At 44.9% G+C, this 13914-nt stretch overlaps 1 non-coding gene across 1 annotated transcript; it reads right to left on the reverse strand.

Annotated features, from left to right (window-relative positions):
• Window positions 1-12384: 12384 nt before the first annotated feature.
• On the reverse strand, window positions 12385-12456 carry TRNAT-CGU (transfer RNA threonine (anticodon CGU)). The gene has a single exon. It is a non-coding gene; the product is annotated as a tRNA-Thr (tRNA).
• Between the last annotated feature and the right edge of the window lie 1458 nt (window positions 12457-13914).

Genomic DNA, 13914 nt, shown 5'->3' on the forward strand with positions numbered 1-13914 from the left:
CCTTTGTAAAAAAAAAAAAAAGTGCACATATTTTTTCAGGTGAACAAATGTGCATTTTATTATTTTTTTTACTATGATCCTGCAAACCATGGCACACACGATCATCAGATGCTATGCAAGACCCCTGCAGACCATCTGTGTAAGCTGTCTTCTGGTACCTCATCCTGTTAGTTCATTGAGAACAAAGGCTGTCAGTACTTGTAGTTTTCACATTCACAGAACTTTTTTTAAATTGTGACAGCAAGAGGGGGTAGGAGATACCCCGATTGCTGTCAAAACAGGGGATCAGAGAGGTGCGGGGCTGGTGCATCTATAAAATGAATATGGGTGTAATATGTTATGAAAGGGGAGCTTATCATTTAACTCCTTCAGATCCGTGTTATAACCGATTGACCGCTACAGTGTGGATCTGCTTTGCCGGGAGGGCGTCAATAGAAGTCCTCCCCTTTGCAAGTCAATGAGACTCGGATGATCACTGATCCGAGTAAGGGGCCGATCCCGACCCCTTACCACGTGATCAGCTGCCAGCCAATGATAGTTAATCACGTGATGTAAACAGAGGATCGGTAATCTTTTTTTCTTCTCCCGCTGACAGCCTAAGGAGAAAAAAAAAGCTGATTACCGGCTTATGTTGAAGGGACATCGGTCCCGAGTAGGGAGAGACTAAGCCGTCTCATATGTGCCCACAATGCCCACCAATCAGTGCCCACTAGTGCCCACAATGCCCACCAATCAGTGCCCACAAGTACATCAGTGCTACCTATCAATGCACACGAGTGCCACCTATCAATGCCCACAAGTGCCACCTATCAATGCCCACAAGTGGTGCCTCATCAGTGCCACCTAGCAGTGCTGCCTATCAGTATCACCTACCAGTGCCGATCAGTACCCATCACTGCCACCCATCAGTGCCCATCACTGCCACCCATCAGTGCCAGCTATCAGTGCCACCTATTAGTGCCCTTCAGTGCCACCTATCAATGCCCTTCAGTGCCACCCATCAGTGCCACCTCATCACTGCCCACCAGTGCCACCTATTAGTGCCCATCAGTGCCGCCTAATCAGTGCCCATCAGTGTCACCTTATCAGTGCCCATCAGTGTCACCTTATCACAGCCCATCAGTGCAACCTATCAGTGCCCATCAGTGTAGCCTCATCAGTGTACATCAATGAAGAAAAAAAAATACCTGTTTGCAAACTTTATTAACAAAATATAAAATGTTTTTTTTTTATTCTGTCTTTTTAAATGAAATTATAAAAAAAACAGGAGTGATCAAATACCACTAAAAGAAATCTCTATTTGTGGGGAAAAAAATATAAAAATTTAATTTGGGTACAGTGTTGTATGACCGAGCAATTTTCATTCAAAGAGTGACAGCGCTAAAAGCTGAAAATTGGTCTGGGCAGGAGGGGGGGTTTAGGTGCCCAGTAAGCACGTGGTTAAAAAATATTTCTGTGTAGCGTTAGTAATAAGATGTATGAAGTAGCCCCCAGTGACCACATGGTGGCAGCATTGAACAACACATATCGGGCAGCTCCTGCTTGGTTTGGACTCAGCACCCTCAGGCATTTCACCTTCAGTAGAGAAAAATAGATCAATGTGAATGGTGAGCTATTAATGTTCCAGAAAATGAATTATGTTATACAATGTGGAATTAACGTGGGAGCTCAGGTAACATTGCTGTACGGTTTATTCATCATAATGAAGCAAATGCATCTCATTTATTTGCCAGCCTGTTTTACTAGCAATTTACAAAGACAAATAAAGACGATAATAATTCATATTCAGCAAAAGAATGCTGTTTTCATTGACTGCTTCAATTACCAACCTAGCTATTATGATTACAAGCATTATATAGGATCCAAATATTTCTATACATTAAAGGAAACCTATATGGAGAGAAATATGAAAGACGCCAATTGCCAAATGCTGGAGCATACATTAAAGCTGAACTCCGAGCACAAATACCTCCATTTAATATACTGTATTTGTCTATAGAAACAAAGGATATAAATCCACTTTGTGTGCACCAAATGCCTTTGCAAACCTAGATACAGTGCATCTGGAAAGTATTCACAGCGCTTCACTTTGTCCACATTTTGTTATGTTACAGTCTTATTCCAGAATGGATTAAATTAATTATTTTACTCAAAATTCTACAAACAATACCCCATAATGACAACTTGAAAGACGTTTGTTTGAAATCTTTGCAAATTTATTACAAATAAAAAATGAAAATATCACATAATAAAAATGAAAAAAATACCATGTACATAAGTATCCCAGTCTTTGCCATGACACTGGAAATTGAGCTCAGGTGCATCCTGTTTCCACTGATCATCCTTGAGATGTTTCTACAACTTGATTGGAGTCCACCTGTGGTAAATTCAGTTGATTGGACATTATTTGGAAAGGCACACACCTGTCTATATAAGGTGCATGTCAGGGCACAAACCAAGCAGTGAAGTCCAAGGAATTGACTGTAGACCTCCGAGACAAGATTGCATTCAGGCACAGATCTGTGGAAGGATAAAGAAAAATGTCTGCTGCATTGAAGGTCCCAATGAGTACAGTGGCCTCCATCATCCATAAATTGAAGTTTGGAGCCACCAGGACTCTTCCTAGAGCGGGTCAACTGGCCAAACCGAGCGATCGGAGGAGAAGGGCCTTACACAGGGAGGTGACCAATAACCTGATGGTCACTCTGACAGAGCTCCAGCGTTTCTCTGTGGAGAGAGGAGAACCTTCCAGAAGAACAACCCTCTCTGCAGCACTCCACCTATTAGGCCTGTATGGTAGAGTGGCTAGACGGAAGCCACTCCTCAGTAAAAGGTACATGACAGCCCACCTGGAGTTTGCCAAAAGGCACCTGAAGGACTCTCTGACCATGAGAAACAAAATTCTCTGGTCTGGCAAAACAAGAATTAAACTCTTTGGCCTGAATGGCAAACGTCATATCTGGAGGAAACCGGGCACCTCTCATCACCTGGCCAATACCATCCCCACAGTGAAGCATGGTGGTGGCAGAATCATGCTGTGGGGATGTTTTTCAGCAACTGGGAGACTAGTCAGGATCAAGGGAAAGATGAATACAGCAATGTACAGAGACATCCTTAAGGAAAACCTGCTCCAGAGCGCTATTGACCTTAGACTGAGGCAAAAGTTCATCTTCCAAAAGGACAATGACACTAAGCACACAGTCAACATAACAAAGGAGTGGCTACAGGACAACTCTGTGAATGTCCTTGAGTGGCATCATACTCAAAAATACTTGAGGCTGTAATTGGTGCTAAAGGTGCTTCAACAAAGTATTGGGCAAAGGCTGTGTATACTTATGTACATGGGATTTTTTTCGTTTTCAATGAATTTGCAAAGATTTCAAACTTCTTTCACGTTGTCATTATGGTGTATTGTTTGTAGGAATTTTGAGGAAAATAATGAATTTCATCCATTTTTGATATAAGGCTGTAACATAAAATGCGGAAAAAGTGAAGCGTTGTGAATACTTTCCGTATGCATTCTATTAGTTTGCAAAGTAGCAGCGACATCATCATTGTACTATACTTAGCCTGTGCAGAGAGCAGAGCTGTGGGAGGGACCCAGCAGTCCCTGCCCACTACACGATTTCTGTAGAAAACTACAGGAGGGGCGGAGACAAGACCAGTTACCCTGTACAAGAAGAGAGAGTAGCAAAGACCGGTCTTTATTACATGAAGTCTCACACTGGATTACTGCACAGATTTAAAAGAACTACACAAAGCACACCAACATTCTACCTCAATAATTAGATAAGGATTCACACCTTCACCTCTTCAGCAATGTAAATCAAAGGATTAATCATTTGCAAAGCCTTTCTGACACCATGGATGGTATTATGTAACACAGAACAGGATGGTTATTTTCCTTGGACAAGCTACAAATAAGAAATTTCTGAGCCAAGCAGGAGATATATATTGCACATATTATATTAAGTACATGTAACATCTTCCACAGATTCATAGGCACAGATGGGGATTGAACCCATGATCTTTGGTTTACAAGACCAATGCCTTACCACTTGGCCACTGTGCCTACTGCTTCTGTGAGAGGAATGAGAACAGTGGTGTGGGTCTTCAGCACCATTTTAGCATCTCTACCTCAGTAATTAGACAATAATTTAAACCTTTAACCATGCACATCTGTAGGCAGGTTGAAAATGTGTTTAGTAAATCAGCGGCCGACCCAGGCTGGGGAAAGGGATTGTTTTAGATAAGTTCCCTGGCTTTTGGTCCTAGTCGGCCCACCTGCGCTATAAAAAAGAGGGAAAGCCAAGGTCCAGGAGCTGGAACAGGAATGTAGGTACCATTTGGTTTAAGCGTTGGAGTCTCAGCATGGCCTTACTGAAGAAACCTGGAATTGCAGAGGTCATCCAAGCCATGGACATTGCCATTATGGACTCTCACCTCATGGAGGTATGTGTGGGACACTACATTGTCTTAGTTAGGATTAAGGACAAGACGATGTTTATATTGAATCGTATGCTACATCAGGTTCAGTAAAGTTATATTGACCATCATGTTACTCAAAGGGGCACATGTTGGTTCTGACGCATTCCAAAGAACTGGCCATACTGAACGATCGGGGGAGAAGGGCCTTAATCAGGGAGGTGATCAAGAACCTGGTGGTCACTCTGACAGAGCTCCAGCGTTTCTCTGTGGAGAGATGAGAACCTTCCAGAAGAACAACCATCTCTGCAGCACTCCACCAATCAGGTCTGTATGGTATAGTGGCCAGACAGAAGCCACTCCTCAGTAAAAGGTAAATAACAGCCTGCCTGGAGTTTGCCAAAAGGCACTTGAAGGACTCTGTGACCATGAGAAACAAAATTCTCTGGTCTGACGAAACAAGAATTAAACTCTTTGGCCTGAATGGCAAACGTCATGTCTGGAGGAAACCAGGCACCTCTTATCACCTGGCCAATACCATCCCTACAGTGAAGCATGGTGGTGGCAGCATCATGCTGTGGGGATGTTTTTCACCAGCAGTAATTGGGAGACTAGTCAGGATCAAGGGAAAGATGAATGCAGCAATGTACAGAGACATCCTTGATGAAAACCTGCTCCAGAGCGCTCTTGACCTCAGACTGGGGCAAAGGTCCATCTTCCAACAGGACAATGACCCTAAGCACACAGGCAACATAAAAAAGGAGTGGCTACAGGACAACTCTGTGAATGTCCTTGAGTGGCATCATACTCAAAAAGACTCGAGGCTGTAATTGGGCTAAAGGTGCTTCAACAAAGTATTGGGCAAAGGCTGTGAATACTTATGTACATGGGATTTTTTTTCATTTTTTGTTTTCAATGAATTTGAAAAGATTTCAAACTTCTTTCACATTGTCATTATGGTGTATTGTTTGTAGGATTTTTAGGAAAATAATTAATTTAATAAATTTTTGATATAAAATGTGGAAAAACTGAAGCGTTGTGAATACTTTCTGTTTGCATTTTATTACTTTGCAAAGTGGCAGCGACATCATCATTGTGCTATACTTAGCCTGTGCAGAGAGCAGAGCTGTGGGAGGGACCCAGCTGTCCCTGCCCACTACACGATTTCTGTAGAAAACTACAGGAGGGGCGGAGACAAGACCAGTCACCCTGTACAAGGAGAGAGTATAGTGTAGCGGCCATAACCCGTTGCAGGGCGGCCTTGACTTGCAGGGTGGAACTTTGCGTGGCTTCCTTGAAGACTTTGTGTGCTTTACTCTTTCCAGTGGAGGTATGGTGACTTCCGAAAGAATGGTAGAAGTAGTGTCCATCTGTTCCAGAGTGGTTTCCTCCGCAGTCCCCGTGGTGTAAGTAGTAACATTTCTCTCCAGAACATCAACAACAACCGGTGTCACCTTTGTGGAAGGCCTCACCAACGGAACGAAAACAGCCAGTTCATCTGTTATCATACCCATGGCCCAGTCCTTGCAGTAGGCCCTTGGTGACCCAATTGGCTGTTCCACCTTGAAAACATATACTCCACACTTGCCACATCTAGAGAATGGCCAAGGGTTGGCGACCAGACCATCGCATTTTCCGCACAGTATACCCAGGCCGTCGACGTCTCCAGTAGTGTACAGTATGAACCGCCCCGCGGCAGCAACCGAATGCCCGTGTCCGTAAACACTCACCCGAGTGGCAGCGTTCCTACAAGACCCCTTCCCAGAGGCATCATGGGTCCTGGAACAGGTTGCACTCCCAGTACACGGCACATTCCGATGAATTTTTCTTCTCTCCAACTCAGAGAAAGTAAACTCACTCCTTCCTTCCGCAACACACACTCACGCGGTGCCTCGTGCAGGGAAAAGATCAGCTCGGGCTCCTCCCACTGGGCGCTGGCTCCTGTATATTTTCGTGGGCTTCTGATACAGGCTCCTCCCATGCTTACTTACCTCAGTGAAAGTCTCTCCAAAATGGCGCAGATCTCTGTGGCACAGTTCAAAAAACACATTCTTCACCCTCTGTTCCAAGGTCCTGCGATGGTAACGGTAAATCCCGGACTACGAGCCCCCACATGTAGCGGCCATAACCCATTGCAGGGCGGTCTTGACTTGATGGGCTTACCAGTTACCTTCTCTTGGCCTGCTCCTCCAAGTCTAGGGGTTCCCAGGGTTGATACCCAACGACTTGTACACTGACACAGATGAAGTCCTTTTAAAAAGGTTTATTTTGCAGTAGAACTTTCAAATAACACAGTCTCTTTGGGAACAGAGGGCACGGGTGAAGAACTCAGGCACCTTGAACTGCAGGTCTAGCAAAGTCTCTATTTCCACCCAGAGAGTAGCCACTCGCAGCTGGGCACTTCAAAGCTCAACAGATCTCTAGCCAGAGATTATGGCAGTCAGCACATTGACTCAAACTTGAACAATCAACTAAGGGTGAACAGGAATCTTTTTCCACCGTACCTGGAATGTTTCCCGCTTCCTCAATGGTACTGGAAAAGTGTGAATTCGTCAATGTCCTTCCCAACTCAGTAACCAGGCACTTCTCAGGGTGCCACTTGCCGGCCCTCCTCCGAACAGTCCTCCCCTGGTCACTTCCACGAGCTGTGGTGCCTCCCCAAGCCAAGAGCACACCCGGACACTGTGAATCCTCCCTCAGTTACTGCGCCTCGAACCAGCCGGGTTCCGAGACTCGGGAAGAGACGGATCCCTACCCCAGACCTGGCAGGTCTATCAGGGGCCACTGACAGGAACATGCCACCTGGTGTCAAACCCCCACGTGACCGGGACCCCTCACGGGGCTACCCCAGTCCTGGAACACAGACTAGAACACACGGGTCTCACAAACAACTCAGCACCCTTAACACGTGACCCCCACCCCCTTAAGTACCCCCTCCCAGACTCCTCAGTGAATGAATGAATGAATGAAATACTTGTATAGCGCACAATGCGAACTGAATCGCCCCGGCACTCCCACTGATTGGTTCCGAGAAGGCTGATACCTAAACATCCAATCAGACCTGGTTCTGGCCTATCATGTGCCACCTTTCACATGACCAGGCAGAATTTTCAAACAGAGCCTGGCCAGACTGGTGTTAAGGCCTACCTACATAATTCACGCTCAGGACCTTTATTGTTCTGAGACCAAAAACTAAATTTACAATGCATATGACATTTGATCCCAAATGTCATCCACTACAGTAGCAATGACCGGTCTTTATTACATGAAGTCACACACTGGATTACTGCACAGATTTAAAAGAAATACACAAAGCACACCAACATTCAAAGAATTATACACACAACAAATGTATTTACACAATGTTTGCTTATCCCAGAGTTAAGCTTTAAAGAGACCCTGTAAGGTGGGGGTCTCTACCTCAATAATTAGATAAGGATTCACACCTTCACCTCTTCAGCAATGTAAATCAAAGGATTAGTCATTTGCAAAGCCTTTCTGACACCATGGATGGTATTACGTAACACAGAACAAGATGGTTATTTTTCTTGGACAAGCTACAAATAAGAACATTTTGAGACAAGCAGGAGATGTATATTGCAATAAGCACAGGTAACATCTACCACAGATTCATAGGCACAGATGGGGATTGAACACATGATCTTTGGTTTACAAGACCAATGCCTTACCACTTGGCCACTGTGCCTACTGCTTTTGGTGGAGGAATGAGAACAGGGGTGTGGGTCTTCAACACCATTTTAGCATCTCTACCTCAGTAATTAGACAATAATTTCCACCTTTAACCATGCACATCTGTAGGCAGGTTGAAAATGTGTTTAGTAAATAAGCGGTAAATAAGCAGAGACAAGACCAGTCACCCCGTACAAGGAGAGAGAGTAGCAATGACCGGTCTTTATTACATGAAGTCACACACTGGATTACTGCACAGATTTAAAAGAAATACACAAAGCACACCAACATTCAAAGAATTATACACACAACAAATATATTTACACAATGTTTGCTTATCCCAGAGTTAAGCTTTAAAGAGACCCTGTAAGGTGGGGGTCTCTACCTCAATAATTAGATAAGGATTCACACCTTCACCTCTTCAGCTATGTAAATCAAAGGATTAATCATTTGCAAAGCCTTTCTGACACCATGGATGGTATTATGTGTAGCGCTGGCTCCTGACGAGCAGGCGCTATGGTTTTTGAAAGGTTAAGTTGCCTGAAGCCACAGTTGGGCTTCAGGACTATTTCTCCAAATTTCTGGTTTCAGTACCAGTCCAGCTGGGTTGCACTGGGTTCTCCTTGCCGACAGGTGTCACTGTTACCGCTGGCAAGAGTAGAAATGCAGTCTAGCTGGGTGCATTGAATGCCACTATTATCTCGGAACCAGCCCAGTGGGAGTGTTTTCGTGCTGTGCATTCTGGGGGGTGGTATTTAAGGTCCCAACGCCACGTTGGCAAGGGGGAGTTTTTCTGTCTGTTTGGTTCTGGTGGTCCTCCTGACCCAACCCCATGGCCCTCCTGGCCTGGGGTGGGGAACCATACATCCTGAGTCTCGGGGCCGGCTGGCCCGAGGCGACGCAACTGCAGGGACAGGCCCAAGCGAATTTCAGGGCCTACTGATCCAAGGATGGTCCGGTGCCGTCTCATCTGAAGGGAGAAGCCCAGCAACTGAAGAACCCCAGGGGAGGAGTCTTTCAGGAGAATACCGTGCATAAGGCTGGTTTCTCTGAAGTAGCCTGGAGACTTTGTTTGAGTTGAAGGATGCAACCTGGATCAACACTCATATGGTATCACCAGGTTGGCTGAGAGAAACTGGTACCATATGTCAGTTCTTTAAATTTATTCACATTCCTCAGTAATGCTCAAGTGTATCTCACAAGTCTGTGGCAGAGACTTTGTCAAGCACCCCACCGGCTGCTAGGCCTAGTGAGAGAGGTCTATTCAGGGTTTGAAACAGTTTTTATTCTCCGGATTTTCTTTAAAGTCTTCCATCTTGCAATCGAAGTGCCTGAACTCACTCCTAACCCTCTACCCTTTATTGAGAGACTTTGTTTTGTTCTAAATAACCCAAAAGAGGATTCAGTGTCAGTTTCCACATTCTTTGGGCCATCTACCATGGGAACCCCAAGACAGAGAAGCAGTTAGGTGAGGTCACGGTAAGCCCAAATAAAACCAGCAGCTCCTTGGGGGGTCAGTGATACATGTGGGGGGCTCAAGTCCGGGATTTTCTGTTACCTCTCACAACTAACTGTGTGGAATTTATATGGTAGAGGGTTTTTTTTTTTGTGGACTGAGGCATTTTTACAAGGAGTGATTGCAAGTCACTGCCTGGCACCTAAACTGTGGGCAGAGTTGAAAAAAGCCTGCGAGTTGAGTGACCGGAGGAACCAGTGGGAGGAGTCTTGCCTGTTCTTTTCCTGCAAGAGGCACCACGTGAGTGTGTCGAAGGAGAAAGAAGGAAAAGTCTGATTTATTTGCTAAAGAGGAAAAAATGTTCCGGATACCAGGAACAGCGTCCATCATGGGACCCAGGATGCCCTCAGTGGGAAACGCCGCAAGTGTGAGACTGCCTGGGACTTGGCTTACAGATAAAGGAATTTGCCTGAAACCGCAGGGGCATTTTGTACTGTATTCGGCGGAGATGTCGAGGCCCTGGGAATGCTCTGCAACAAGTGCAAGGGACTGGTCGCAAGTCTCCGGCCGTTTATCCGATGCCTGCAATGCAGAGAATACCTATTTACAGTGGAGAAACCCACTGTGCCACCTCATGCATATCGTATGGACTGGGCCACAGGCTTCGCCACGAGGAGTCTGCTGTATATGCTCCTGTGGCGAGGCCTGCATCTTGTATGCTGACCACTACAACCAGTATCCCGGAGGGAGATGCTGTTACTCCCGTCACCGGAGGAGCCACTCCAGACATCATGGACACTGCTTCATCCACTATTACTACCATCCCTACACCTGCTCACAAGAAAGTAGGGTACGTGAAAGCCTCCTGCAGCCCGCAGTAGAGGCCTACCTCAGAACCTGCCTGGATCGGATTGGGGGAAAGTGATCGCTCCCAAGGAATCCGCTGCAGATACGGGTGAGAACTCTGGGGAAATTGTAATGAGTGGGACTGTGTGTAAATATTTGCCAGCAGAGGAGTTGCGGGACTCAGAAATAGATTCCCTGTCTGACTTATCAGGGGATGATGAACTGTTTGAGACTATGTCCCAAGAAATCTAGGATAGTGAGTAAAGCCTTTGCGCTACTAATTCAAGGTAAAAAAAGTATATGAAAAAAAGGGAGGTAATATTCCTCTTATAAACCAGTGCATAAATACCTATATATAAAATATATATATAAAAAAGAAAATAGTAATAATCCTCTTATAACATGGTGCACAAATATGTGAATAAGCAAAAATTGCACTTGACCAATAATTCCAGACAAACGTAAAACGTGTAAATATACAATAAAGTGCTAGTGCGTTACAACTGGACCTAAAATAAGTGAATGAGCAAAAATTGCACTAAACTAACAAAAGTTATACGTGTAAATATGCAATAAAGTGCTAGTGCATTGCAGCTGGACCTAAATGATATTACACATAATACCACAATAGCAATTACAAATATAGAATGGTCCTGCGCAACCCAAAAAGTGCTACGTGCTTCAAATCAAAATAAATATAAGTGCATAAAAAATGTAAATACATAAAAAAGGCACAAAGAACAGTCCCAAAAAACAGTCCCAAAATCTTGGTTCAATAGCATCAAATACATTCAAGAATGGTGCAAAGAAGGTGTTCATATAAACACGGGAAACTCTATGCTCCCAGAACTCTCACCTCAGAACCTTAAAAATAGGCACATCAAATATATCAGACATATTTGTAATGTCCCAAGAAATGCTATGGGCCAATGCAGATGATGTGGTCGCAACTCCCTACAACCATTAACAAGACTTTACCCAAAAATTTCAGTTTGTCCGAACCTAAGGGATTGCCTTTTACCATGGTACGGAAATCACCTAACTCTTGTGTGCCTCCCGGGGATGGAAGTGCCCGAGCTCTGCCTAGGCTCGCACGATCCCAGCGGCTGCTGAACAAGCGGGTGACTACAGAGTATGGTTTGGAATTTCCCTATGTTCCCAGGGAAATCATGCAGGAGATTGAGAAAAACCAAGAGCATTGGTATGCCAGTGATGTGTGGGACTATCTGAAAGTACCAAAGCCCTTTAGGAAACAAGGATGTTCCCCCAGTATGTATGAATGCTTCACTGTGTATCTTCAGCACTGGAGCTTTGGGAGACATATACACTCCGACAAAGTTGTCATTTGCCAGCTGGGAAAAGACAACATGATATACTTTATTACCACTGTGGATGCCAAGGGGAAAACGTTAACTGTCTGGTTTCTCTGAAAGAACCTGGAGGCTTAGTTGAAGGACGCAACCTGGATCAACACTCTATGGCAGTGATGGCGAACCTTGGCACCCCAGATGTTTTTGAACTACATTTCCCATGATGCTCATACACTCTTCAGTGTAGTTGAGCATCATGGGAAATGTAGTTCCAAAACATCTGGGGTGCCAAGGTTCGCCATCACTGCTCTATAGTATCGCCGGGTCAGCTGAGAGAAACTGGTACCGTATGTCAGTTCTTTAAATTTATTCACATCCCTCAGTAACACTCAAGTGTATCTCACAAGTCTGTGGCAGAGACTTTGTCGAGCACCCCACCGGCTGCTAGGCCTAGTGAGAGAGGTCTATCCAGGGGTTGTTAACCCCAAGACGGAGAAGCAAACAAGTGAGGTAACGGTAAGACCAAATAAAACCAGCAGCTTCGTCTGGGGTCATATGTAACACAGAACAAACAACAAAGCTACAAATCAGAACGTTTTGAGACCAGCAGGAGATGTATATTGCAACAAGCACATGTAACATCTTCCACTGATTCATAGGCACAGTTGGGGATTGAACCCATGATCTTTGGTTTACGAGACCAACACCTTACCACTTTGCCACTGTGCCTGCTGCTTACTGCAAGAGGAATGGGAACAGGTGTGGGTCTTCAACACCATTTTAACATCTCTATCTCAGTAATTAGACAATAATTTACACCTTTAACCATGCACATCTGTAGGCAGGTTGAAAATGTGTTTAGTAAATCAGCAGCTGGCCCAGGCTGGGGAAAGGGCTAATTGTTTTAGATCAGTTTCCTGGATTTTGGTCCTAGCCCGCCCACCTACGCTATAAAAAAAGAGGGACAGCCAAGGTCCAGGAGCTGGAACAGGAATGTAGGTACCGTTCGGTTTAAGCGTTGGAGTCTCAGCATGGCCTTACTGAAGAAACCTGGAACTGCAGAGGACATCTAAGTCATGGACATTGCCATTATGGACTCTCACCTCATGGAGGTATGCCTGAGCCACTACATTGTTTTAGTTAGGATTAGGGACAGGACATTGTTAATATTGAACTGTATGCTACATCAGGTTCAGTAAAGTTATATTGATCGTTGTGTACCTGGTCTGATGTTACTCAAAGGGGCACATGTTGGTTCTGGCATATTCCAGAGAACCTGGATCTGTAAAGCACATGTCTAGTACTGTTCCTGATCGCAAATTCCTCTGAGACCTCCCCAATAGCCGTGACTTTAGCTGAGGGGTTGATATATATTGACATTATTTTGGTCAATAGTTTAGGGCCTATTCCTATCTGTTGTAGAGATGCTTGTAGAAAAGGCCAGTTGACTCTATCAAAGGCTTTCTCTGCGTCACATGACAATAAGCATATGGGGATATTCTGACGCTGAGCATTAGATATGAGATGCAGTGTCTTTGTGGTGTTGTTCCTGGCCTCCCGGCCCGGGATGAATCCTACCTGGTCGCTGTGAACAAGGGAGGGTTGCAGGGGGGGCCAGGCGATTTGCAATCATTTTTGAAAAGAGTTTAAGATCAACATTCAATAAAGATATGGGCCTATAATTTCTGCACTTCAAGTATTCTTTTCCAGATTTGGGAAATACTACTATCTGAGCTTGGAGAAGCTGTGGTGAAAGTGGGTGCAACTCATCCACCTCCTCAAATGCTTGCCCCATAATCGGGGCCAATTGGTGAGCGAACACTTTATAGAACCAGGGTATAACCATGCGGGCCTGGGCGGGCTTTGCCATTCTTGAGCCCTTTAATTGCATTCAGGAAGTCTGAGGAGGTGATGGGTTGTTTGAGACTTTCCACATTGGGAGCGGGGATCTTGGGTAGGGCAGTGTCCTGTATATATTGTTGTAGGTCTAAAGGGATGGAGTTGTGTGAAGCTTTCGATGTTGACGGAAGGGGTAGATTGTAAAGTGAGGCGTAGCATTCCTTAAATTCTGAAACAATTTCCAAATTCTTATGTAGTTTTTGTTTGGAAGGGGTGACAATGTGGGGTATGCTTGGTCTGTGTTGTCTGGGGTGTATAACCAGGGCTTGGTGTTTCCTGAATTTATTA

This window comes from Lithobates pipiens, unplaced genomic scaffold (genome assembly GCF_037356315.1).
Source record: "Lithobates pipiens isolate NorthernLeopardFrog02 unplaced genomic scaffold, aLitPip1_a1.2 Scaffold_18, whole genome shotgun sequence".
NCBI classification, from domain to species: Eukaryota; Metazoa; Chordata; class Amphibia; order Anura; family Ranidae; genus Lithobates; species Lithobates pipiens.